Raw genomic sequence first — 27,275 nt, 5'->3', positions numbered from 1 at the left:
TCTGACAGACTTATTTTGCTTAACACAATATCCTCTAGTCTTATCCATATTGTTGCAAATTACAAGATTTCATTCTTTTTGATGGAAGTATGTTCCATATATATCTGTTCTTTATCCATTCGTCTGTCAATGGATATCTGAACTCTTCTCATATTTTGGCTATTGTGAACATCTTTACTATAAACTTTGGGTTGCATGTGCCCCTTTGAATCATGATACAAAAAGAGTGTATCTCTTTATTATCATGTCAGTTGGGGTTTATGACAGAACAGTGATAAACATATGTGCTTATACTCCCACACTTATCTATAGATGGAAAGAATTTTAAATGCATATAAACAAAAAGAAAAAAAAGAATAACTACAAAAAGGTGCTATAAAGCAATGTATAATGTTATGTAAGTATTGAGAAACAGATGGACTGAACATACATCTTTCAAGAGAGCTTGAGCTTACATGGAAAGAAAAATGAAACTGGATTATAGATTCTCAGAGAAAGGGCCTATTTTAATTAGAGCATTCTAAAGTTGGGTAAGGAGGCAGAAGAAAATGGCTTTGAGGCACCTGGGTGTCTCAGTCAGTTAAGTATCTGCCTTTGGCTCAGTTCATGATCTCAGGGTCCTGGGACTAGCCCCATGTCAAGCTCTCTGTTCAGTGGGGAGCCTGCTTCTCCCTCTCCCTCTGCTTGCCTTTCCACCTGCTTGTGTGTGCACTCTGTCTATCAAATAAATAAATAAAATCCTTTTTTAAGAAGAAAATGGCTTTACATAAATTGTATTTGGCAATAAAGATTTGCTATAGATTTCTGAAACAAAGAAGCAAATAATGACAATTGATATCTAAGGGGCTGTTGTGCCAATATTTTGGAGGAGGACACAAAAAGGGAATGCAGATCTGCACATGACCTAATAGACTACTGCAGTTTCAGAAATATTAGTGTTTAAATATAAAAGATAAAAAGAATCCTCTAAGGTAAACAAAATTTACTCAAATATGGGTCTATAATTTATGCATTTACATTGATTTTCTATGCATGCATTTAACTTATAAGTTCTGTCTTTGAAGATAACTGAATTTATGTAGGAAAATAAAATATTTATATCCTAATGATGTTATTAGAGTAATATATATATATTTATATATTTATTTATTTGATAGAGGGGGGAGAGGCAGAAGAAAAAGAAGAGGGAGAGGAAGAGAGAGAGCCTCCATCAGACTTCCCACTGACTGGAGAGACTAATGTGGGGCTAATTCTCACAACCCTGAAATCATCACCTGAACCAAAATCAAGAGTCAGATGCTCAACTGAGTCACCCTGAGAAATATATTATTCTTACAAATTCACAGATTTGTAGAGAATATTTTGGACACAGATGTTTGCCTCATGAAGATTTTACCTATGAAACAAAAACTGAGGATTTTTTTTCAAAATAGTTGTTTGTTCTTCATTTAGAAGCTGCAATATTCAATGAGTAAATGTGGTGTGAATGAAATAATGAAATAAAAATAGTGTTCTGTTCTATATTAATTTACTGTTGTGTCTGTTGTTAGGAAAAAATTAATGCCACATGGAAAATTAAAATCAAACTTCTACTGATTTCATCTTATTGGGGTTATTCCCACCTTCAAGAATTGGCCTGTTTTTCTTCATTTTCATTGTTTTCGTTTTCCTAAACCTTCTGTTTGGCAACCTGTGCATGATCGTCCTCATCCTCCTGGATACTCATCTCCTCACACCCATGTATTTTCTACTTAGTCAACTCTCCCTCATGGACCTGAACTACATCTCCACCATCGTCCCCAAGATGGCTTCTGATTATCTCTCTGGAAGTAAGTCTATTTCTTTCATCAGGTGTGCAGTTCAGAGTTTCTTCTTTATGGTTTTAGCTGATGGAGAAGGATTACTCTTGGCCACTATGGCCTATGATCATTATGTGATTATTTGCTTTCCTCTCCACTATGCCATTTGTATGAGCAAAAGAGTATGTGTGCTGATGATAACAGGATAATGAGCTCGATCAACTCCTATGCTCACACAACATATATTCTCCATATCCCTTAGCCAGTCCAGAGCCATCAACTTTTCTTCTGTGATGTTCTGGCCAGGTTAACTCTGTCTTGTATGGACACCTGGATCTATGAGTACACCGTTTGTAAGCTCCACCGTCTTCCTTATGTTTCCTTTCATTGTTATTGCATGTTCCCATGGCTGAGTTGTCCATGCAAACTGATGCATGGAATCATTAGAAGGGAGGAAGAAGGCCTATTCAACCTGCAGCACCCACCTCACTGTGGTGACTCTCTACTGTGCAACCTTTGTTTTTATTTATCTATGCTCTAGATCCCTCTGATCACCAACAGAGGGCAAGATTCTGGCTGTCTTCTACACCATCCTGACCCCAGTGCTCAACCCCATCATCTACAGCCCAAGAAACAAGGGGGTGATGGGGGTTCTGAGATGATTCTTTCAGAGAATCCAATCTGTGATAATGTAGACAATATACTTTAGTTCTCAAGCTTCAATTACATGTCAATTTAGCCATACACCATTGTGAAGAAAAATATTATATGCCTACAGTGAAAGAACTGAAATTAATATAGAAAATTAAATAAATTGAAGTTTCCCATAATAATTTTATGGTATAAGGAGTTATTTTTCTCTTTATGATCCTTTTTTCTCCATCTGTATAAAGGGAATGCATTTTCCACTAACGTGTGCAAAAATATTTTACTAACATGTAAAATGGAAAATGAAAACTGACTAAATCAATGGTATCATGCATCATACCAGTTCTATAATATTTTTTCTACAATATTTTTTCTTTTTTTTACCAATATTAGTAAATTAGGACCTAAGAACAATAAATAATTTAGGATGAACCTAACATAAATGGAAACAAATACTTTATATATTTGCATAATAATTTTTACTTTTTAAACTATATTGACATCATTGACAAAGTTGTATATTTTATGGTGTATGATGTCATAATTTGATATACATTGTGAAAACATCACACAATTTAGTTAATTAACATATCTATCACCCTATATAGTTAGCTGTGTGTGAGAACAGTTAAGAACATTTTGTTAGCAAACTTCAAGTATGTGATATAATACTGTTAACTACAGTCACTTTTATTGTATATTAAGGCTCCAGAATTTTTCATCCCGTATATCTGAAACTTTGCATTATTTGAGTAAAATTTCCCTATTTACCGACCAACTAGACCCTGGTAAATAACATTATACTGTCTTCTATTAAGAGTTTTATTTCTTTCATATATAAGTGAAATCATGCAATTCTTCTCTTTCTGTTTCTGGCTTATATCACTAAGCATGATGTTCTTTAGATTCATCCATGTTGTTACAGTGACAAAGTTTTTGTTTTGTTTTGTTTTTATCCAAGCCTAAATAATATTCCAGTGTATATATATTTATGACTCTTGTAAGTCCATTCATCCACTGATGGATACTTAGGTTGTTCCTATGTCTTGGGTATTGTGAATAAGGCTGCAATATACATGGGAATGCAGATACTTCTTTGAGATAGTGATTTCATTTTCTTTGGAATATACACAGAAAGGAGAGTGTTAGATCATATGGTAGTTCTATTTTTAATTTTTTGAGAACATCCATACTATTTCCCATAATGACTGTGCCAATTTACATCCTATCAACAATGGGAGAGACTTAAAAAGATCATGTAAATTTGGACATTTTTATCACTATGGCAATTAAGCATTTAGCTGATTAAAAATTTGACTTATAGAATGATGATTATAACTCACATCTCTCCAAATTTAAATTAAGTGGAATCTTTTCAACACAAGTAACTGAATGATAATGTCCCAATTGTGTGGGAAAACATAATAGTTGCTTCCTGTTGAAAGATTTAACTCATCTCTTTAACTTGGTTACAGGACTACAAAATTTGAAAGAATCTGAAAAAAATGTAAAAAAAATTAAAAGCATAAAAAAGACAAATGCTCCACAATGACCAAATACCTACCAAGGACTTCATACATTGTGAGGAACACAAAAACACATTTCATTCAAAATGGTGAGCCAATAAAACAATTACAAGTGAACCTAAGCATTTTGTTCTTTCATTGCAATAAACTAATCAATTAAACAATTTCCTCAATTTTTTTCTACTCAAGTAATTTGTAGTCTTTTTTAATCACTGTAACCACCGCCTTACTTCAGGTCCTCAAGCTCTCTTTACTGGAGTATGTTCTTTTTTTTAAGATTTTATTTATTTATTTGGTAGAGAGAGACACAGCGAGAGAGGGAACAGAAGCAGGGGGAGTGGGAGAGGGAGAAGCAGGCTCCCCACTGAGCAGGGAGCCCGATGTGGGGCTTGATGGGATCATGACCTGAGCCAAAGGTAGAAGCTTAATTACTGAGCCACCCAGGTGCCCCTGGAGTATTTTCTAACAAGATTTTCCAACTGAATCAAAATGGGATTTGGAATCTTATATTATCAGCTAGAGTTCTTAACTGGAGAAAGACATGAATTTAGTCCAATTTGAACGGATAATGTATTACTAAAAATGCTTTAAAGACTTACAGAATCTCCATATATGGAAGTGAATAATATCTGAAATTCTACAACCATAAAAAATGTCCAACAGCCTGAGAATGAGTTCTATGAAGATACCACCATTGCCCCTACTGGGTGCAATTTACAGCATCAGAACCACGTGATGGATCCCCCTGAAAAGTTCAAGAATTTATTTTTATTGGAATCATGTTCATTTAGAGGTTGTGTATTTGCTCTGTTTGTTGTTGTTGTTGTTGTTGTTGTTTCTCAGTGACCCATTCCTAAGATAAAGCTGCAAATAAAGAATCTAATGCAAAGTATAGATATATGTTTTGGCCATAGCTATAAGTCAGGCACAGAAGTGAACATTTGCATTCTACCACAGATATTGAAATGTTTGTCCTCAAAGGAATGTCAAAAGACAGTCCACACAGAAAATAATGATAAATGGGTTGTAAACTTTATGTTTAACCTGGAAGACCCTTTATCTACTTACAGGAGCCATTATGTGTGAGATACAGGAATATGTGATAAATTTGTTTTAGGTACAATGTCTGGGAAAATAGACATGATAAATGAAAAAAGTAGAAAATATTTGGTCTTTGTGCTCTGATTAAATCACAAAAATGTCTATGACCCTTTTTGGATGGACACAGTGAAAGGAAGTGGGGAGAGAGAGAGACACAGAGAGAGAGAATGAGAAAGACACTATCATAAGGTTTGTAAAATCAGTGTACAAACATTAGTGCCTGATTATATAACGTGGCCAAGAGCTGTGTAGAAAGGCCAACTTTACAATTCCATAATAAAGATACTGTGGTGGCAACAATGCACAAAATGCATTCTTTTGTTTTCTTTGTCTTTTAAAAGACATTTTTCAAATTTTCCTAAACAGTGGCTTCCTGGGGAGGATCCTAACTAGTCATTCTCATTTATTCTCACAAGTTATGGGAATCTGAAGGTCAACTTGTTAGCTGTAGTCTCCCAGCCCAAGTCTCTGTTTCTCTTCAATCTCTCTTTAAAAAAAAAAAAGATTTATTTATTTATTTATTTATTTATTTGAGAGAGAGAGAGCGTGAGAGGGGGGAGGGTCAGAGGAAGAAGCAGACTCCCTGCTGAGCAGGGAGCTGAATCCTGGGACTCCAGGATCTTGACCTGAACCAAAGGCAGTTGCTTAACCAACTGAGCCACCCACGTGCCCTCAATCTCTCTTTAAATCTAGAATGACTTGAAATTGCTCTGGAGTTATCTAACTAAGATACATATTAATGATGTTACTTTCCTTAGTATGATAAGCAATTATGTCCTTTATCTGGTACATCCCTACATCTGCAGGATCATACAACACAACTACTATCTAACTTTATTATCTTCACATTAAATAAAATGCAGTTCTATGAAGAAGTTTAAACAACACAATTATATCAAATACAGAATTCCCTGTATGTTCAATTCATGATCCACTATTCTCACATAAAGTTCTTTGATGGAATAATTTATAATTTTCACTGTTTTCAAGTTTGAGATCTGGTGTCATTTACATAAGGAAGATATATCCTTCCTCTCAGTTCTCACAAATTTCAGTATACCTACTAATAAAGCATGTCATCATCATAATGTTATCATATTTTTTCATAATGTTACCATGGACAATTACTGTTTGCATTTTTCCCTTTTAAAAAATGCTATTGAAATATGATATCCAAACACTTGATAGATTTTCACTATATGAATAAAAGAAAGGACAAGAACCATGTGATACTCTCAATTCATGCTGAAAAATCATTTGACAAAATAGAGCATCCTTTCTTGATTAAAACTCTTTACAGTGTAGGGATAAAGGGTACATACCTCAATATCATAAAAGCCATCTAGGAAAAAACCCACAGTGAATATTATTCTCAATGGGAAAAAACTGAAAGCTACTCCCTTAAGGTCAGGAACATGGCAGGGATGTCCACTATCACCATTGCTGTTCAACATAGTACTAGAAGTCTTAGCCTCAGCAATCAGACAACAAAAAGAAATGAAAAGCATCTGAATCCGCAAAGAAGTCAAATGCTCACTCTTTGCAGATGATATTATACTTTATTTGGAAAACCCAAAAGACCCCACTCCAAAACTGTCAGAACTCATTCAGGAATTCAGTAAAGTGGCAGGATATAAAATCAATGCACAGAAATCAGTTGCATTTCTATATACCAACAACAAAACAAAAGAAACAGAAATTAAGGAGCCGGTCCCATTTGCAATTGCAGTCAAAACTGTAAGATACCTAAGAATAAATCTAACCAAAGAGGCAAAGAATCTGTACTCAGAGAACTGTAGAATACTCATGAAAGAAATTGAGGAAGACACACAGAATTGGAAAAAATGTCCCATGGGCATGGATTAGAAGAACAAATATTGCGAAAATGTCTATGCTACCTAGAGCAATCTACACATTTAATGCAATTCCTATCAAAATACCATCAACTTTTTTCAAAGAAATGGAACAAATAATCCTAAAATTTTTATGGAACCAGAAAAGACCCCAAATAGCCAGAGGAATGTTGAAAAAGAAAACCAAAGCTGGTGGCATCACAGTTCTAGACATCAAGCTCTATTACAAAGCTGTAATCATCAAGACAGTATGGTACTGGCACAAAAACAGATACATAGATGAATGGAAGAGAATAAAGAACCCAGAAATGGACCCTTAACTCTATGGTAAACTAATCATTGCCAAAACAGGAAATAATATCCAATGGAAAAGAGACAGTCTCTTCAGGGCGCCTGGGTGGCTCAGTTGGCTAAGCATCTGCCTTCAGCTCGGGTCATAATCCTGGGGCCCTTGTATCAAACCCCATATTGGGCTCTCTGATCAGCAAAAAGCCTGCTTCTCCCTCTCCCTCTGCTGCTCCCCCTGCTTGTGCTCTCTTTCTCTGTCAAATAAGTGAATAAAATCTTAAAAAGATAAAAAAAAGACGGTCTCTTCAACAAATGGTATTGGGAAAATTAGACAGCCACATGCAGAAGAATGAAACTGGACCATTTCCTTACACCATACACAAAAATAGATTCAAAATGAATGAAAGACCTAAATGTGAGACAGAAATCCGTCAAAATCCTTGAAGAGAACACAGGCAACAATCTCTTCGACCTCAGCAGCTACTTCTAGGAAGACACAACTCCAAAGTCAAGGGAAACAAAGGCAAAAATGAATTATTGGGACTTCATCAAGTTAAAAAGCTTTTGCACAGCAAAAGACACAGTCAACAGAACCAGAAGACAACTGACAGAATGGGAGAAGGTATTTGCAAATGACATAGCAGATAAAGGGCTAGTATCCAAAATCTATAAAGAACTTATCAAACTCAACACCCAAAGAACAAATAATCCAATTAAGAAATGGGCAGACACATGGACAGCTATTTCTGCAAAGAAGACATCTAAATGACCAACAGACACATGAAAAAGTGCTCAATATCACTCAGCATCAGGGAAATACAAATCAAAACCCCCTCACATTAGTCAGAATGGCTAAAATTAACAAGTCAGGAAATGGCAGATGTTGGCAAGGATGCAGAGAAAGGGGAACCCTCCTGCACTCTTGGCAGGAATGCAAGCTAGTGCAGCCACTCTGGAAAGCAGTATGGAGGTTCCTCAAAATGTTGAAAATAGAGCTGCCCTACTACCAGCAATTGTACTACTGGGTATTTACCCCAAAGATACAAATATAGTGATCCAAAGGGGCACCTGAACTGCAAAGTTTATAGCAGCAATGTCCACAATAGCCAAACTATGGGAATAGCCCAGATGTCCACCTTCAGATGAATGTATAGACAAGATGTGGTATATATACGATGGAAGATTATGCAGTCATAAATAAAATGAAATTTTGCCATTTGCAATGATGTGGATGGAACTAGAAGGTATTATGTTAAGTGAACTAAGTCAATCAGAGAAAGACAATTATCATATGATCTCACTGTTATGTGGATTTTGAGAAACAAGACAGAGGATCATAGGGGAAGGGCGGGAAAAATGAAACAAGATGAAACCAGAGAGGGAGACAAAGAATAAGAGACTCAATCTCAGGAAACAACCTGAGGGTTCCTGGAGCAGAGGGAGGTGGGAGGGATGGGGTGGCTGGGTGATAGACACTGGGAAGGGTATGTGTCATGGTGAGTGGTGTGTATTGAGTAAGACTGCTGAATCATACACTTGTATCCCTGAAACAAATAATACATTATATGTTAATAATAAAAAATAAAAATAATAAAAATAAAAATAAATAAATAAAACCACTGCAGTTGGCACATTGATTGAGTAGTAGACATGACCAGTACCTCCAAAGCCACTTCTGTGCTTTTATTCTCTATCATCCCCAAAGTAGCACTTTTTACCACTTCTGACAACATAGATTTTGTAATTTATTCTAGTTTTAGACTATTCTCCTCTCTGTGTCTGGCTTCTTTCCTTCACATTATTGCTGTTAAGATCATTCTAGCTTTTTATGTATTTGTATATCATTCATTCATATTGCTACTGAACACTCCATTGTGTAACTATCATCTATTTACTCACCCAATTTTGTTAATGAGCTTATGTGAATATTGTAGTGGTTTTTTAAATTTTATTAGGTTATGTTAATCACCATAAATTACATCATTAGTTTTTTATGTAGTGTTCCATGATTCATTGTTTGCGTATAACACCCAGAACTCCATTCAGTATGTGCCCTCTTTAATACCCATCAGCCTCCCCCAAACCCCCTCCCATTTAGAACTCTGTTTCTCAAAGTCCATAGTCTCTCATGGATCATGTCCCCATCCGATTTCCCCCCCTTCATTTATCCTTTCTTGTTATCTTCTTCTCTTTTTTTTAACATATAATGTATTATTGTTTCAGATGTGCAGGTCTGTGATTCAACAGTCTTACACAATTCACAGTGCTCATCATAGCACGTATTCTCCCCAAAGTCTATCACCCAGCCACCCCATCCCCCACCATTCCAGCAACACTCAGTTTCTTTCCTGAGATTAAGAATTCCTCATATCAGTGAGATCATATGATACATGTCTTTCTTTGATTGACTTATTTCACTCAGCATAATACCCTCCAGTTCCATCCACGTTGTTGCAAATGGCAAGATCTCATTCCTTTTGATGGCTGCATAATATTCCATTGTATATATATACCACATCTTCTTTATCCAAGATGTCAATGGACATCTTGGCTCTTTCCATAGTTTGGCTACTGTGGACATTGCTGCTATAAATATCAGGGTGCACGTACCCCTTCGGATCCCTATATTTGTATCTTTGGAGTAAATACTCAGTAGTGCAATTGCTGGATCATACAGTAGATTTATTTTCAACTTTTTGAAGAACCTCCATACTGCTTTCCAGAGTGGCTGCACCAGCTTGCATTCCCACAAACACTGTAGGAGGGTTCCCCTTTCTCAGCATCCCCGCCAACATCTCTCATTTCCTGACTTGTTAATTTTGGCCATTCTGACTGGTGAGAGGTGGTACCTCATTGAGGGTTTGATTTGGATTTCCCTGATGCCAAGCGATGTTGAGCACTTTTTCATGTGTCTGTTGGCCATTTGGATGCCTTCTTTGGGAAAATGTCTGTTCATATCTTTTGCCCATTTCTTGATTGGATCATTTGTTCTTTGGGTGTCGAATTTAAGTTCTTTATAGATTTTGGATATTAGCCCTTTAACTGATATGTCATTTTCAAATATCTTCTCCCAATCTGTCAGTTGTCTTTTGGTTTTGTTGACTGTTTCTTTTGCTGTGCAAAAAACTTTATCTTGATGAAGTCCCAATAGCTCATTTTTGCCCTTACTTCCCTTGCTTTTGGCGATGTTTCTAGGAAGAAGTTGCTGTGGCTGAGGTCGAAATGGATGCTGCCTGTGTTCTCCCTTAGGATTTTGACGGACTCCTATCTCACATTTAGGTCTTTCAACCATTTTGAGTCCATTTTTGTTTGTGGTGTAAGGAAATGGTCCAGTTTCATTCTTCTGCATGTGGCTGTCCAATTTTCCCAACACCATTTGTTGAAGAGACTGTCTTTTTTCCATTAACCATTCTTTCCTGCTTTGTCAAAGGTTAGTTGACCATAGAGTTGAGGGTCCATTTCTGGGCTCCCTAGTCTGTTCCACTGATCAATGTGTTTGTTTTTGTGCCAGTACCGTACTGTCTTGATGATGACAGCTTTGTAACAGAGCTGGAAGTCCGGAATTGTGATGTCGCCAGCTTTGCTTTTCTTTTTCAACATTCCTTTAGCTATTGGTTGAAAAAGGGAAAAAGAAAAATTAAAAAAGAAAAGAAAAAGAAAAAAATTTTAAAAATTAACTTTGAAAGACTAAAGAATCATGGGGAAAAAGCCAGGAATTCTATGTGCTGTATTCCCCTAGTGCTGGAGTTCTGCTCTTCTCATTGATCAGTAAACTTGGTCTTGGCTGGCTGTTCTTGCTGATCTTCCGCGGGAGGACCCTGTTGCTGTGTTCTCAAATGTCTTTGCCCAAGGTGGAATTGCCCCACCCTTGCCAAGGGCAGGCTAAGTAATCTGCTCGGGTTTGCTCTCTGGAGTTTTTTTCCCTGCAAGCTTTCTATACAGCTTTGGAGGAGAGTGAAAATGGCGGCCTCCCAATCTCCACCTCAGAGGAGCCAAGAACACAGGTCCCCACTCCTTAGTTCACCCCCAGAGAAAAGCAGTCAATCACTCCCCTCTCCCCAGTCTCTGGCCGCACTCTGGGCTCACCCAGCCTGTGACTGAGCATTTCTATCTCTAGCACATGACTCCATTTGGAGTCTCCAAACCCCACAGATTCCTGTGGTGCACTCCCCTGCCACTCCTCCTGGGGGGAGGAAGGGGGGTATCCCCAGATCTGCCACTTGTTGGGTCCCTGCTGGATGAGAAGTGGCCCGACTGTGCCGTGAATCATGGTTTATGGTAAACCCAAACTGCGAGCCCACTCCTTGTCTCTGTCTCTGCAGCCAGCTTCCCTGCTCCAATACCAGGGAACTCTGCTGCACTCAGGCACCCCTGGTCTTTCTGTGACCCCCAAGGGTCCTGAGACCACACTGTCCCAGCAAAGATTCCACCCCCTGCTTAGCCACTGGAGCTCAACACAGCTGATTTATAAAATTTCTAATTTTGTATTCTGTTGCTCTATCACTTGCCAGTAGCGGCTGCCAAAGGCCCCCTCCCCCTCCGTCTATCTTTCCAAATATTGCTTCGGATTCACTTCTCCGCACATCCTACCTTCCAGAAAGTGGTCGCCTTTCTGTTCAGAGTTGCTGCTATTCTTTTCTTTGATCTCCTGTTGAGTTCGTAGGTCTTCAGAATGGTTTGATACCTCTCTAGCTGAATTCCTGGGACCAGATGAAATTTAGGTCTCCTACTTCTCTGCCATCTTGCTCCCTAGCCCAAATATTGTAGTGTTTAATGATTACAAATGCTATTTCTTTCAATGTGTTTGAACATGTCTTCTGGAGAGTATTTGGAAGAATAACTGTTGGAACCAAGGCAGAATTGGAAGTTTTAAGTCAATAGACATGCTTGTGTTTATCTCCCCCAGTTTTATTGAGGTATAATTGAGAATTAAAAATGATATATAATTAAGATTTAAAACAAAATGATGATTTCATATATGTAGGGGCCATTACCTATTAACATCAGTACCTTGCTCTTTTTTCTTCATATGACCAGAACTTGCTTATTGAATATCAATTTTACATTCAAAACAATTGTACCTTGAAGCATGTCTTTGTTATTCTTAGCCATTGATTTTGCCCATAATTTTTAGAAAAAAAAGGAATTCTAAAATTTTCCTCCAAATATTTTGGATTCTGAGTGTGATCACATACAATTTGGATAAAAATATGTGGAAAAAGAAATTATTCTCCATGTTGACTCCTGATTTATTAATAAAACATATCTCACCACATTTATGCCAATTTACAAAGGCTAGAAATACATCTATATCCTAGTAAGTTGATATGCTGATATTTTTCTTTTATAATTTTATACATATTTTGAAAATATTTTTCTCCTTAATCTTGTACTTTGGGGACACAGAATGGGGTTTCTTTGATCTCTTTCTTCTTACTATTATATTTGTGTAGAAGTGTACTTGACATACAATGTTACATTAGTTTCAGGTATACAACGTAGTGATTTGATAAATATGTATGTTATGTTATGCTTACAAGTGTAGCTATCATCTGTCAACCTACAATGTCATTATAATACCATTGACTCTATTTCCTGTGCTGTAGCTTTCATCACTGTCTTTTTTTTATTGTTATGTTATGTTAGTCACCATACAGTACATAATTAGTTTTTGATGTAGTGTTCAATGATTCATTATTTGCGTGCAACACCAAGTGCTCATTACAACACGTGCCCACCTTAATTCCCATCTGTGTACTACCCCATCCCCGGCCCCCCTCCCCTCTGAAACCCTCAGATTGTTTCCCGGAGTCCATAGTCTCTCATGGTTCATCTTCCCTCTTATTTATTCCATAATTTGAAAACCAGTATCTCACTCCCCTTCTCTCCTTTTTACCCATCCCCCACTCCCCTTCTTTCCAGCAACAACCAGGTTGTTCTCTGTATTTGTGGGTCTATCTCTGCTTTGTTTTTTTGTTTTGTTTTTAGATTTCAAATATAAGTGAAATTGTATGGTATTTTTCTTATTCTGTCTGACATTTCACTTAACACAATATGCTTTTGGTCCACTCATATTGTTACAGATGGCAAAATGTCATCTTTTTTATAGCTAAATAATATCCCAATGTATCTCCATACCATATCTTCTTTGTCCATTTATCTATTGGTGGGCACTTAGGTTGCTTCAAATCTTGGTATTGTAAATAACACCACATTACATAGAAGTGTACTTTTTTTTTTTTTTGATTAGTGGTTTTGTTTTCTTTGGGTAAATACCCAAGAGTGGAATTACTGGATCTTACTGTATTTTTTTAAAATATTTTTGAGGAACATCCATACTTTTCCACAGTAGCTGTACCAACTTACCTAGTGAACAAAATTCCTACTTTTTTCAATTCTCAACACTGATTATCTCTTTTCTTCTTGATGATTGCCAATCTAAGATGTATAAGGTGGTAACTCATTATGATTGTGATTTGCATACCACTGATGATAAGTGATTTTGAGAATCTTTTCATGTGTCTGTTGGCCTGTGGGTCTCCTTTGGGAAAACAAAACAAAACAAAACAAAACAAAACAAAACAAACAAACAACAACAACAACAAAAACACAGGCTATTCAGGACCTCTGCCTTATTTTAATTGGTTAGTTTTTTGTTGTTTGTTTTTTTTTTAGTGTTGAGTTGTATAACTTTATTACATATTTTATGTACTAAGTTCTTATTGGCTATATTACTCACAAATATCTTCTCTCATTCTGTAAGTCACCTTTTAGTTTCAATGATGATTTCCTTTGATTTTCAAAAGCTTTTTATTCTGGTGTAGTCCCAATAGTTTATTTTTGCTTTTGTTTCTCTTGCCTGAAAAGACATACCTAAAAATATATTGCTAAGACTGATGTTGAAAAGATTACTATGCTTTTTTCTGTATTATGGAATCAGGTCTAAAACTTACATCTTTGATCCGTTTTGAGTTGATGTTTGTGTATGATATAAGAATATGGTACAGTTACATTATTTTTCATGTAGATGCCCAGAATTTTGGATACCATTTACTGAAGAGACTGTCTTTATTATTTATTGTTGCTTCCTTTGTCATAAATTGATTTGTTGTATCAGCATGGATTTATTTCTGGGATCTGTATTCTGTTCCATTAACCTATGTGTCCATTTTTGTCCTAGTAGTTTGCTCTTTTATTATCATTTTGTAGTATGTCTTGAAATCTGGGATTATAATAACTTCTTTCTCAAGTTTGCTTTGTATATTCGAAGTTTTGTGTGGTTCCACGCAAATTTAAAATTATTTGTTATACTACTGTGTAAAGTGCTATGTTGTTTTCATGGGGATTATACTGAACCAATACATTGCACTGAGTAGTATGAACATTTTTACAATATTAATTTTCTGGTCCATTAGCATGGACAATCTTCCCATTTGTTTCTGTTATCTTTAATTTGTTTCATCAATGTTTTATAGTTTTCAGAGTGTATGTCTTTCACTCCTTGGTTCAGTCTATTCCTAGGTATTTTATTCTTGTTGACACAGTTATTCATTGAATTGTTTCCTTAATTTATCTTTTTCCTACTTCTTTATTAGTGTATAGAACTGAACTGATTTCTGTGCATTAATTGTGTATCTTGTAAATTTACTGAATTCATATATTTCTTTTTTAAAGTTTTAATTTAAATTCTGGTTAGTTAACATACATTGTAATGTTAGTTTCAAGTGTGCAATACAGTAATTCAACACATCCATACAACACCAGGTGCTCATCCCAAGAGTACTCCTTAATCTCCATCACCTTTTTAACCCATCCCCCCAACCACCTTGCCTCTGGTAAACTTAAGTTTGTTCTCTATAGCTAAGATTCTATTTCTTGATTTGTCGCTATTTTTTTTTCCTGAGCTTGTTTGTTTTATTTCTTAAATTCCACATATGAGTGAAATCATATGGTATTTGTATGTCTCTGACTGACTTGTGTTGCATAGCATAATACTCTCCAACTCCATTCATGTCACTGCTTATGGCAACATTTAATTCTTTTTGATGGCTGGGTAATACCTCATTGTGTATACCTACCACTTCTTTATCCTTTCATCAGTTGATGGACATTTGGGCTGCTTCCATTATCTGGCTATTGTTGATAATGCTGCTGCAAATATTGGGGTGCATATGACCTTTTGAAACAGTATTTTTGTTTTTTAGTTTGTTTTGTTTTATTTGTTCAGTGATTCAACAATTGCATATAACACCCAGTGCTCATCACAACATGTGCCCTCCTTATTACCCATCATCTGGCTGCCCAATCCACCCACTCCCCTCCCCTCTGAAACCCTCACTTTGTTTCCTGGAGTCCATAGTGTCTCATGCATTGACCCCCTCTCGGATTCCCCCCCTTTCAGTTTTCCCTCCCTTCCCCTGTGTTCTTCCATGCTATTCCTTATGTTCCACATGAGTGAAACTATATGATAATTGTCTTTCTCTGCTTGACTTATTTCAGTTAGCATAATCCCCTCCAGTTCCATAAGTCAAGCAGTGAAAGACAATTATCACATGGTTTCACTCATATGTGGAACATAAGGCATAGCACAGAAGAACACAGGGGAAGGGAGAGAAAACCAAATGGAAAGAAATCCGAGAGGTAGACAAACCAGGAGAGACTCTGGACTCTGGGGAAACAAATTGAGATATATAGAAGGGATGGTGGTGGGGGATGGGTTAACCAGATGATGGGTATTAAGGAGAGCATGTGTTGTGATGAGGACTGATGTTTTTATATGCAACTAATAAAAGGTTGATCACTACATCAAAAACTAATGATGTAATATATGCTGTCCATTTGAACATAATAATAAAAATAAATAAAATAAATACAAATATATGTATTAAAAACAAAAAATAAATAACTCAAAAAAAAATCTCTAGTATTTTCCACACATAGGGTTGACTAATACTGATTTTCTGCTTCTGGTTATTGTAATACCATTAGAATGAGCTTAAAAACAATGAAAGGATTAGGAAGAGCACCACTGGTCTTCATTTGCATCTATATTTCTATCTATATATTTTTTAAAAGTATCATAAACAAATACAAATTTTAAGTGAGATTAACCTAGGTCCTAGGTTTCTAAATGTGTATTTTTTCTGTATATATAAAATATTCCAAGTTACATTAATCATTATTTCTTTCATTAAAACATTCTGAATTTGAAACATATACCTGTTTCTACTGATAAGATTGATAAGATGCTATAAACTTGGGTATAATTATCTAGTTCAATCTTTAGTAATCTTAAAGACTATCTGGAAGAAATCTCTCTTCACAGACAGAAATTAATCGACTATCATTTCATGGATATGAAATATGATATGAAGTACATTCTCTCAGCATATTTATATGAAGCAGATTTGTAAAAATTTCCCTTATGCTGTTAGGAAGCACATTTTTTATATTTTCTTTATACATATACCATATTAGTTACAATGAATGATATAGTGATTATATTTTGAAGTAGAAATTTGGACTTTTATTTAATACTGATAAATCAATCTAATTTTCATTTGTGAGGTTGAATGAACCCATTTGGGCTTCATGTTTTTATATTCAGATAGCAGGATACAGTGCTATACTTTTAAAAGCTTGTCATGTAACTGGTAACTATTCTGCATCAAGCAGAGGCTGGTTACAGTTAACTGGTTTGGTGTACAATTCAGAGAGAAGACACTTTGTTACCATGAGACTTATTCCTCTGCAAGTGTTACCATGACAACCACACAGCTTTGTCTGATGAATTTGCTAATAAAGGGTTCCTACAGATCCCAGAGAATTATCCTCAATTCCCCTAATAAATCAAAGATCCAATTAACCACAACTTCTAAGGGGGAAATATAAAGCTTTAACTCTTGCTAATTGGGACGTTATTTAACAAGGCTCTGTGGGTGCTCAGATCAGCCAAACTCATTAAAAGTTTTTCACCTCAATCCCAGAGGCCTGATTTAATAAGCCCCCGAACACTGCTCTTTCAATTAAGGCCTTTCTCTTCCATGCTTAGAGCACATAAGTGCCTATGATTAATGCTTTGTTCTCTTTGTTAGTTAACATCCCATCCCCAACAAAGTAAGAGATTTTTTTTAAAGTCAAAAATTCTTATAATTTATCTAGATTTCCAGGAAGTTGGAAATGTTCTTAAACTTCTGTTTACCAATTTCATTAAAGATACAATGAGTAGCAGAATACTCCACAATCCCTCTCAACACATGTAAAATGTATCTAAGTAAAATCACACATGTGTAATATATTATATTGTAGGTCCAACAAAACCAATAGTGATTAGGAGGCCTTCTTTGGCAATCTCCCAAATCTAAAATGTTGGAATGCTATTAGTATGCTTTGCTTCTTAATCATTTAACATGTGAACATTTAAAGAAATGAAACAAGAATCTCTCAGACAATCTTAGTGAATCATTTAATTCAGTTGCACTGTATTTGGAAAGAAAAAAGGAAAAGAAAGAAAGAGAGAGAGAAAGGAAAGAAAGAAAAAGAACGAAAGATTATCAAACCAGTTGACTTCTGAGATCCTTTCCATTTCTTAGGTGCTGTACTATATTACTGATATATTCACTTCCAATGATAGCCATCAAAGTGTTAAGGCATTGCAGATTTGTTTAAGTCATGAAATGGGGATCCAAGGAATTCCCTCTTTGATTCTCCATAGCTACTCACACAGATGACCTCTCTGATAGAAATAGACACCATGCTCGATGCTAGGCAAAAAGACCCTTTATAACTAATAAGATTTAGGGGGGGGTTGTTTTTATTTTCCAATACCCAATTAGTTGCTTGAAGAGCTAAACCTGACTGTGTAGTTGCTTTAATCATCCTGAGTTTCATCTATTTCCTTTCTACCTAAATTCACTGGCAAACTTGAAATTTTATAGATTCCCCTCTGAGAGTGAAAAAAAAAAAAATGACCTCAGAAGGGCACATGGACACTAGAAGAAAGTAAGGAAAGTCTTTCCATAAAAATTAAAATGATTTTTTTCTTTTTTTGAAACTTGGATATCAAACATTAGTTGAGTCATTAAATCAATTTATCATGTCACAGCTGTATTTTATACTCATGATAGAATACAAAATATGAGGGAACATCTATGCAAATATACCAGGTAATCGTGTTTTAGAATATGAGGCAAAGTGAAATGTATTTCTTCCTGTAGCAATACATTGATCATAAATATCTAGCTACCTCGTGCATTCTCAGGCAAGCAATTTCCTGAAAGAAAATACCCTGGCTTATCTTCTGCACTAATTCTCATAATTTGGAAACATTATCTAAAATGGCACGGATGACATTGAAAGCATTTAACTGCTTTCCCTTAACATATTTAAGATCTATCTTTTACATTCTTGGCTGAACTTATTTCTTTAAGTGAGCCAATCTACTTGCTCTTCTTTTTTGTTAAAATGGAAAGTCAGAGGAGATCTGAGTTCTAAACTATCTTTAAAACCAATATTTCCCCATTTTTTTATTATAGTTCTTATAAATGCTTGTCCATTTAATTTACATGTAGGATTATAAATAGCTATAGTTTAGGGCCTTTGTAGAGAACATCAGAGGAGAATTGGTAACATCTTGCTCACTTCTTTTTGCATTTACATAACACTCTCTCTGTATAATAAACCAACGTGACTATAGAGTAATGTGTAGAAGGGTTGTCTTTTCCAGACTGGGGTTATTATGAACAATGATCCCAGGAAGAGCCTCATGTATTTTTTATGCAATCAATGTGTATGAGATTTATTATTGGTTATAGCCAGATGTGGAGTTATTAGCTCAGATTATTCATTAATTCAATTTTACTATGTTGTTGTTTTCTAAAACAAAGTTGTATGAATTTAGACATCTACCATCCATTATAAAACTTTGCTTATAGGGTGGAGGGATGGGTTAGCCTGGTAATGGGTATTAAAGAGGGCACATTCTGCGTGGAGCACTGGGTGTTATGCACAAACAATCATGGAACACTACATCAAGAACTAATGATGTAATATATGGTGATTAACATAACAATAAAAAATTTTAAAAAACTTTTCTTATTCACAGATAACTCATGGTATTGTGAGCCTTTTACATGTTTTTGTTTGTTTCTTTACAATTTGTTTTGTTTCTTGGTATCTCAGTGTGACTTCAATATTTATTTCTCTGATTTCTGCAGTTGAAAAACTTCTCAGCTCTTTATCTGACATTTTAATTTCCAATTTGAGAAATGTTTGTTAAAGGAATTTTACTTTTATTCTATAGTTTGTTTTTACCTTATTGATTTGTCAAAGTTACCTATGTATTTGGAAGAATAAATTTTCATGCAGGATCAACCCAATATTGCCTCACCACATACTTGGACTGTACTCCTGTTGCTACCTTCCTCAAGCTTTCTTCTTTATACTAAAATCACAAATATCACAGAACAGGCTTGGAGCCTGTGCATATGCAAAACTGAAATATGGAATGAAGAGATGAAATTCTATGAATAACTCCTCTTTATTCTTTAGAGAAAGACTCTTCTGTATGAACTTTCTCTGGATTTGGAGAAAGTGTCTTATGAAATCAAATCATTAATGACATTTGGTGGTAGCTGCCTGGGAATGTACTTCCTTACTGGTGCCCCTTTTATTCTTGCCTCATTCCTCCTCCTCTTTTGCTATTGAGTCCTATGATGGTTGTTCCTAAGGAAATAGTAGGATACAAGTCTTCTCCTCAGGCTTTGTTTTGTGGGGATTCTGGGACAAGGGAATTTTTAGAAAGAGTGACCCTGAATGAAGACTCTTGAGATGGGATAAAGACATCATTATTGGTGAGGATTTGGGTGCTGATGTCCATGGTATGAACAAACAATTACCCTAGCTAAACTAGATGAGACATAGCTGAAATGTCAGAAACTTGGATATGTGGTAGTTTTTGCACTTGCATGAGATGGGGCATTAAAAGTTATAAGAATTTTGCAGTAACTTGGCTCTTGTTAAAAATGATTGAGTATTGAAAAGAGAAAATGTGATGTTCAAAGCATCCAATTGACAATTTAAGGCATTCTAAAAAAGGCAGAGCCTGACTGTCAGCTGTGGAGAGATCCTCATCATCAAGCAAAAGGTAAAATATGACAAAAATCAAGTGCAACATTTAATTATAAGGATGAAGAACTTCACTGCATGCTGGATTTATGTTCTCAACTGGTCTCCTTTGTCAAAACTGCTCTCCTGGTGGAAAATAAGACTTGTGTCCTACATCAGTACCACTGAAGGAGACAAGCATGAAAACGTTTAAAGAAAAACAAAGCTGGGGGCATCACGTTGCCTGATTTCAAGCTTTATTACAAAGCAGTGATCACCAAGAGAGCATGGTACTGGAACAAAAACAGACACATAGATCAATGGAACAGAATAGAGAGCCCAGATATGGACCCTCAATTCTATAGTCAATCTTTGACAAAGCAGGAAAAAACACGCAATGGAAAAAAGACAGTCTCTTCAATAAATGGTGCTGGGAAAATTGGACAGCTATATACAGAAGAATGAAACTCGACCATTCTCTAACACCATACATAAACTCAAAATGGATGAAAGACCTCAATGTGAGACAGGAATCCACCAAAATCCTAGAGCAGAACATAGGCAGTAACCTCTTTGACATTGCCACAGCAACTTCTTTCAAGATACATCTCCAAAAGCTAGTGAAACAAAAGCAAAAATGAACTTTTGGGACTTCATCAAGATAAAAAGCTTCTGCACAGCAAAGGAAACAGTCAACAAAACAAAGAGGCAACCCACAGAATGGGAGAAGATATTTGCAAATGACACTACAGACAAAGCACTGATTTCCAAGATCTATAAAGAACTTCTCAAACTCAACACCCAAAAACCAAGCATCAAGTCCAAAAATGGGCAGAAGACACAAACAGACACTTCTCCAAAGAAGACATACAAATGGCTAACAGACACATGAAAAAATGTTCATCATCATTAGCCATCAGGGAAATTCAAATCAAAACCACATTGAGATACCACCTTACACCAGGTAGAGTGGCAAAATTGGACAGGGAAAGAAACAACAAATGTTGGAGAGGTTGTGGATGCAGGGGAACCCTCTTACAGTGTTGGTGGGAATGCAATTTGGTACAGCCACTTTGGAAAACAGCGTGGAGGTTCCTCAAAAATTTAAAAATAGAGCTACCCTATGACCCAGCAATTGCACTCCTGAGTATTTACCACAAAGACACAGATATAGTGAAAAGAAAGGCCATATGCACCCCAATGTTCATAGAAGCAATGTCTCCAATAGCCAAACTGTGGAATGGGCTGAGATACCCTTCAACAGATGAATGGATAAAGAAGATGTGGCCCATATATACAATGGAATATTACTCAGCCATCCTTTGAATACCCAACTTTTACGTCAACATAGGTGGGACTGGAGGAGATGATGCTAAGTGAAATAAGTCAAGCAGAGAAAATCAATTATCTGTAGTTTCATTTATTTGTGGAACATAAGGACTAGCATGGAGGACATTAGGAGAAGGAAGGGAAAAATGAAGGGGTGGAATCAGAGAGGGAGACGAAGCATGAGAGCTATAGACTCCAAGGAACAAACTGAGGGTTTTAGTGGGGTCGGGGGATGGGTTAGCTCAGTGATGGTTGTTAAGGAGGGCACGTACTGCATGGAGAACTCGGTGTTATACAAAAACAATGGCTTGTGGATCATCACATCAAAAACTAATGATGTATGGTGACTAAAATAACATAATAAAATTAAATTTAAAAAATTTGTTTGTTTGTTTGTTTTGAAATGTCCAAAACATCAGGGGAGTCCCACCACCTTCGCCAAATGAAAAACATTTTTTTTTTTTTTTGCTTGGAGGCTTATCTAATACCTAACCTGAAACCGGTGTTTCAAACACTGATAACTTTGTCTGAAGATCTCTCCCTGTTATTCCTCATAGGTCTAGACTGACAGGTGGGATCAGAATCCAATATCTGCTCTGAGGGGAGGTATCTAAATCTGGATAGACTATAATATCCAAAACCTGTGTTCCACATATGAGATTATTTCTTGAATGTGCTGGCCTGGGGGCAACCATATTAAATGTCTGTTTAGGGGACAATTATTTATTATAGAAGCACTCATCTTGACTCAGAATATAAAATTTTGGTGTGAACCTGGAAGGTAATAGAAGCTTGGAGACAAATGTGGCCAGTGTAAACATCAGAGATGCCAGAAATGCTGTAGGAGTGCACTAAGGGAGGTTCAGAAACCTCAGGTTTTAGGATCATTAAATCAGATAAGTGGTCTGATGCCCAAGCACCCACAGTTGACTGTGTATCTTAGGAGAGTCCAGAGGGTCCCCCTCTTCACTATGGCCCTAACGTAGACTCTAGTGAAAAGATGATCCATCTTTGAAAAATTTGTTGTAACTGTTTTCTGCAGGCCGAGTTAAAAGTGGGAGGGGTTGTCATGATGTCTGTAGGAATGATGGTATTCTAGGATGCCAGATTATTTGGCAACGGGAATGTAGGTATGATTAGCATAATGAGAATTAAGGACCAAATGATAACTGGGAAATCCAGGTCCACAAGAAACTGTAGTGAAAAAAATAGACCACAGTGTTCATAAGAGCAAGATAGATGGGCAGCCCAGCCCAAGTCATGTGACTTGGTAAGAATACCAAATAAATAATAGAAAAAAAAAAAACCACAAATAAGCAAACAAACATATATATCTATCCCATGAAAGGGTAACATAAGCCAAAGTTGAAAATCACAGTCCCTTGCCCAGTATGTATGTTTGTATATATATATTGTTCCAAATTTTTATTTAAATTCTAGTTAGTTAACACGTAATGTAATATTGGTTCCAGGAGTAGAATTTAATAATTCATCATTTACGTATAACACCCAGTCATCATTATCATAAGTACATTCCTTAATACTCATCACCCATTCAGCCCATGCTCCACCCATCACCACTAAATCAACCCTCAGTTTCTTCCTTATAGTTAAGTGTCTCTTATGGATTGCTTCTCTCCTTTTTTTTTCCCTTCCTCTATGTACATGTTTTGTTTCTTAAATTGCATATAAGAGTGAAATCATATCATATTTATCTTTATTTGACTGACTTATTTTGCTTGGTATAATACACCCTAGTTCCATCCATATCATTGAAAATGGCAAAATCTCATTATTTTTGAAGGCTGACTAATATTCCATTGTCTTTTTATACCACTTCTTTTTTTCTGCTTATTGAGATACTTTTTCCTGTTAATAAATTACTAATACTTTTATTCATATAAGTCCTACAGTTTTCTACTTAGATTTATTTTTAAGTGGTTTATAGTTTTATCACTGATATAAGTAGAGATATATTTAGTTCCATTTCCTTTTTTTATTATGTTCAGTTAGCCATCATATAGTACATCATTAGTTTTTGATGTAGTGTTCAATGGTTCATTAATTGCCTATAACACCCAGTGCTCATCACAACACATGCCCTCCTTAATACCCATTACCTAGCTACCCATCACCCCCCTCCATTCTGTAACCCTCAGTTTGTTTCCCAGAGTCCAGAGTCCAAAGTCTCTCATGGTTTGTCTCTCTCTCTGATTTCTTCCCATTCAGCTTTCCCTCTCTTCCCCTGGGGTCCTCCACACTACCCCTTATATTCCAAGTATGAGTGAAACCGTATGATAATTGTCTTCCTCTGCTTAACTTATTTCACTAAGCCGAATTCCCTCCAGTTCCATCCATGTCGATGCAAATGGTGGGTACTCAGCCTTTCTGATGGCTGAGTAATATTCCATTATATATATGACCACATCTTCTTTATCCATTCATCTTTTGAAGTGCATCTCAGCTCCTTCCACAGTTTGGCTATCATGGGCATTGATGTTATGAACATTGGGGTGCATGTGCTGCTTATTTTCACTACATCTGTATCTTTGGCGTAAATACCTAGTAGTGCAATTGCTGGGTCATAGGGAATCTCTAATTTTAACATCTTGAGGAACCCCTATCCTGTTTCCAGAGTGGCTGTACCAGCATGCATTTCCACCAACAATGGAAGAGAGTTCCTCTTTCTCCACATCCTCGCCAACAATTTTAGTTTCCTGTCTTGCTAATATTTGCCATTCTAACTGGTGTAAGTGGTATCTCATTGTGGTTTTGATTTGTATTTCTCTGATGGCTAGTGATGTTGAACATTTTTTCATGTGTCCATTAACCATTTGAATGTCTTCTTTGGAGAAGTGTTTGTTCATGTCTTCTGCCCATTTCCTGACTGGATTATTTGTTTTTTGGCTGTTGAGTTTGAGAAGTTGTTTATATATCTTGGAAATCAACCTTTTATCTGTAATGTCATTTGCAAATACCTTCTCCCATTCCATGGATTGCCTTAGTTTTATTGACTGTTTCCTTTGCAGTGCAGAAGCTTTTTATCTTGATGAAGTCCAAAAATTTCATTTTTGCTTTTGAATCCCTTGCCTTTAGAGATGTGTCTAGCAAGAAGTTGCTGTGGCCAATGTCAAAGATGTTACTGTCTATGTTCTTCTCTAGGATTTTGATGGATTCCTACTCACATTGAGGTCTTTCATCCATTTTGAGTTTATCTTTGTGTATGGTGTAAGAGAATGGTCGAGTTTCATTCTTCTGCATGTGGCTGTCCAGTTTTCCCAGCACAATTTGTTAAAAAGACTGTCTTTTTTCCATTGGATGTTCTTTCCTGCTTTGTCAAAGATTAGTTGACCATAGAGTTGAGGGTCCATTTCTGGGGTCTCTATTCTGTTCCATTGATCTATGTGTCTGTTTTTTTGCAATACCATACTGTCTTGATGACTATGGCTTTGTAATATAGTTTGAAGTCAGGCATTGTGTTGCCCCCAGCTTTGGTTTTCTTTTTCAACATTCCCTTGGGAATTCAGTGTCTTTTCTGGTTCCATATAAATTTTAGGATGGTTTGTTTCAGCTCTGTGAAAAGTGTTAATGGTATTTTGATAGATATTGCATTGGAACACATGTTGAGGTCTTTCATCCATTTTGAAATACAGAAGAATGAGTATTTTATTGTATTAGGGTGAAATGTTCTGTATATATCTATGAGGTCCATCTAGTCCTGTGTGTCATTCAAAACTCTTGTTTCTTTGTTGATTTTCTGCTTAGATGATCTGTCTATTGCTGTGAGTGGAGTGTTGATGTCTCCTACTATTAACATATTATTATCAATACGTGTCTTTATTTTGGTTAACAATTGGCTTATGTAGTTGGCTGCTCCCATGTTGGGGGCATAATTACTTACACTTGTTGGATCTTCTTGTTGGATAGACCCTTTAAGAATGATATAGTGTCCTTCTGTGTCTCTAACTACAGTCTTTAGCTTACAATCTAATTTGTCTGATATGAGAATTGGTACCCTAGCTTACTTTTGAGGTCCATTGGCATGGAAGATCGTTCTCCACCCCTTCACTCTCAGTCTGGATGTATCTTTAGGTTCAGGATGAGTCTCTTGTAGACAGCATATGGATGGATCCTGCTTTTTTATCTAATCTGAAACCCTGTGTCTCTTGATGGGAGCATTCAGCCAGTTGAGAGCAACTATTGCAAGATATAAATTTAGTGCCATTGTGTTGCCTATAAGGTCCCTGTTTCTTAAGGTTTTCTGTTTCTTTCTGTTCTGTGTGACTCTTCGGTTTCTCTTCATTTACAGAATCCCCTTTAATATTTCTTGCAGGGCTGGCCTGGTGGTCCCATATTTTTTCAGTTTTTGCTGGCCCTGAAAGCTCTTTATCCCTCTATCCAGTCTGTATGACAGAGAGTCTTGCTGGGTAAAGTATTCTTTGCTGCATGTTCTTTTCATTTAGTACCGTGAATATGTCTTGCCAGCCCTTTCTGGCTTGCCAGGTCTCTGTGAATGGGTCTGATGTTATTCTGATAGTCCTCCCTCCTTACATAAGAAATCTCTTCCCCCACTGTTGCTCTAAGAATAGCTTCCTTGGCTCTAAGATTTGCAAGCCTCAGTATTACATGTTGGGGTGTTGATCTATTTTTATTGATTTTTAGGAGGGGTCCTCTCTGTTTCTGGACTTGAATACTTATTTCCTTCTCCAGATTAGGGACGTTCTTAGCTATGATTTGCTCAAATATACCTTCTATTCCTCTCTCTTTCCATCCCTTCGTGGATTCCAGTAATTCTGACATTGGAGTGTTTCATGGAGTTGTTGATCTCTGTAAATCTAATCTCATGTGCCACTAATTGCCTATAATTTTCAGTTTCCTTTCTTTCTATCAGCTTATCTTCTATATCCCTAACTCGTTCTTCTGCCTCATTTACCCTGGCTGTTAGAGTATTAAGTTTAGACTGCATTTCTTTCACAGCACTTTTTAGTTTGCCCTGATTAGACCTCACTTCTGCCCTATATTGTCACTAATGCTGTTTTCAAGCCCAGCTATTTACCTTATGATTGCTATCCTGAAGTCTGTCTCTGACAACTGGCTTATATCTATATCCATTAGTTCCATGGCAGAAAACATTGTGTCTGGTTCTTTTCTTTGTTGAGAAGAACATAGTCATTCTGTCAATGGATGGTTGAACGAATGGACAGAGTCCAAAATATCAAGCATGACCCAAGGAAGATGCATCCTAGCAAAATTCAGAATGGTCAGATGCTACCAACAACAAAAAAAGCCAAAATGAAACACAAGAAAAAAATGAAAAAATCGATTAAAAAACCTAATAAAAATATATACAAACATATACAAATATATATATACATATAATATAAAATATAAAATAAATAAAATAATAATAAATGGGAGGAAGGAAAGGTGGGCTATAATCTCTCAGTGTGTACAAAACAGGGTGTTTCAGTTGTTCCTGGGTGTATTTTGGTCTGTTTGTTAGAGGACACTATGTCCCAAAATCACTAGGAAAGTAAAACTTGTATATATAAAAAGGTAAAACTGAGTAAAATGAAAAACAAGCTAAAATAAAACATATATCTATAAAAAATATAGATGTGTAAAAA

The 27,275-nt window shown here is 36.2% G+C and overlaps 1 pseudogene; it reads left to right on the top strand.

The window, feature by feature from the left end:
• Positions 1–1,567: 1,567 nt before the first annotated feature.
• Positions 1,568–2,461, top strand: LOC112809825 (olfactory receptor 2L8-like; annotated as a pseudogene).
• Positions 2,462–27,275: the final 24,814 nt, after the last annotated feature.

The sequence above is a fragment of the Callorhinus ursinus genome, unplaced genomic scaffold, assembly GCF_003265705.2.
Source record: "Callorhinus ursinus isolate GAN/ISIS: 27379988/994484 unplaced genomic scaffold, GSC_fseal_2.0 scaffold105, whole genome shotgun sequence".
Classification (NCBI taxonomy): domain Eukaryota; kingdom Metazoa; phylum Chordata; class Mammalia; order Carnivora; family Otariidae; genus Callorhinus; species Callorhinus ursinus.
Note: the sequence above shows the minus strand (reverse complement) of the source record. Positions and strands in the feature narration are given on the sequence as shown.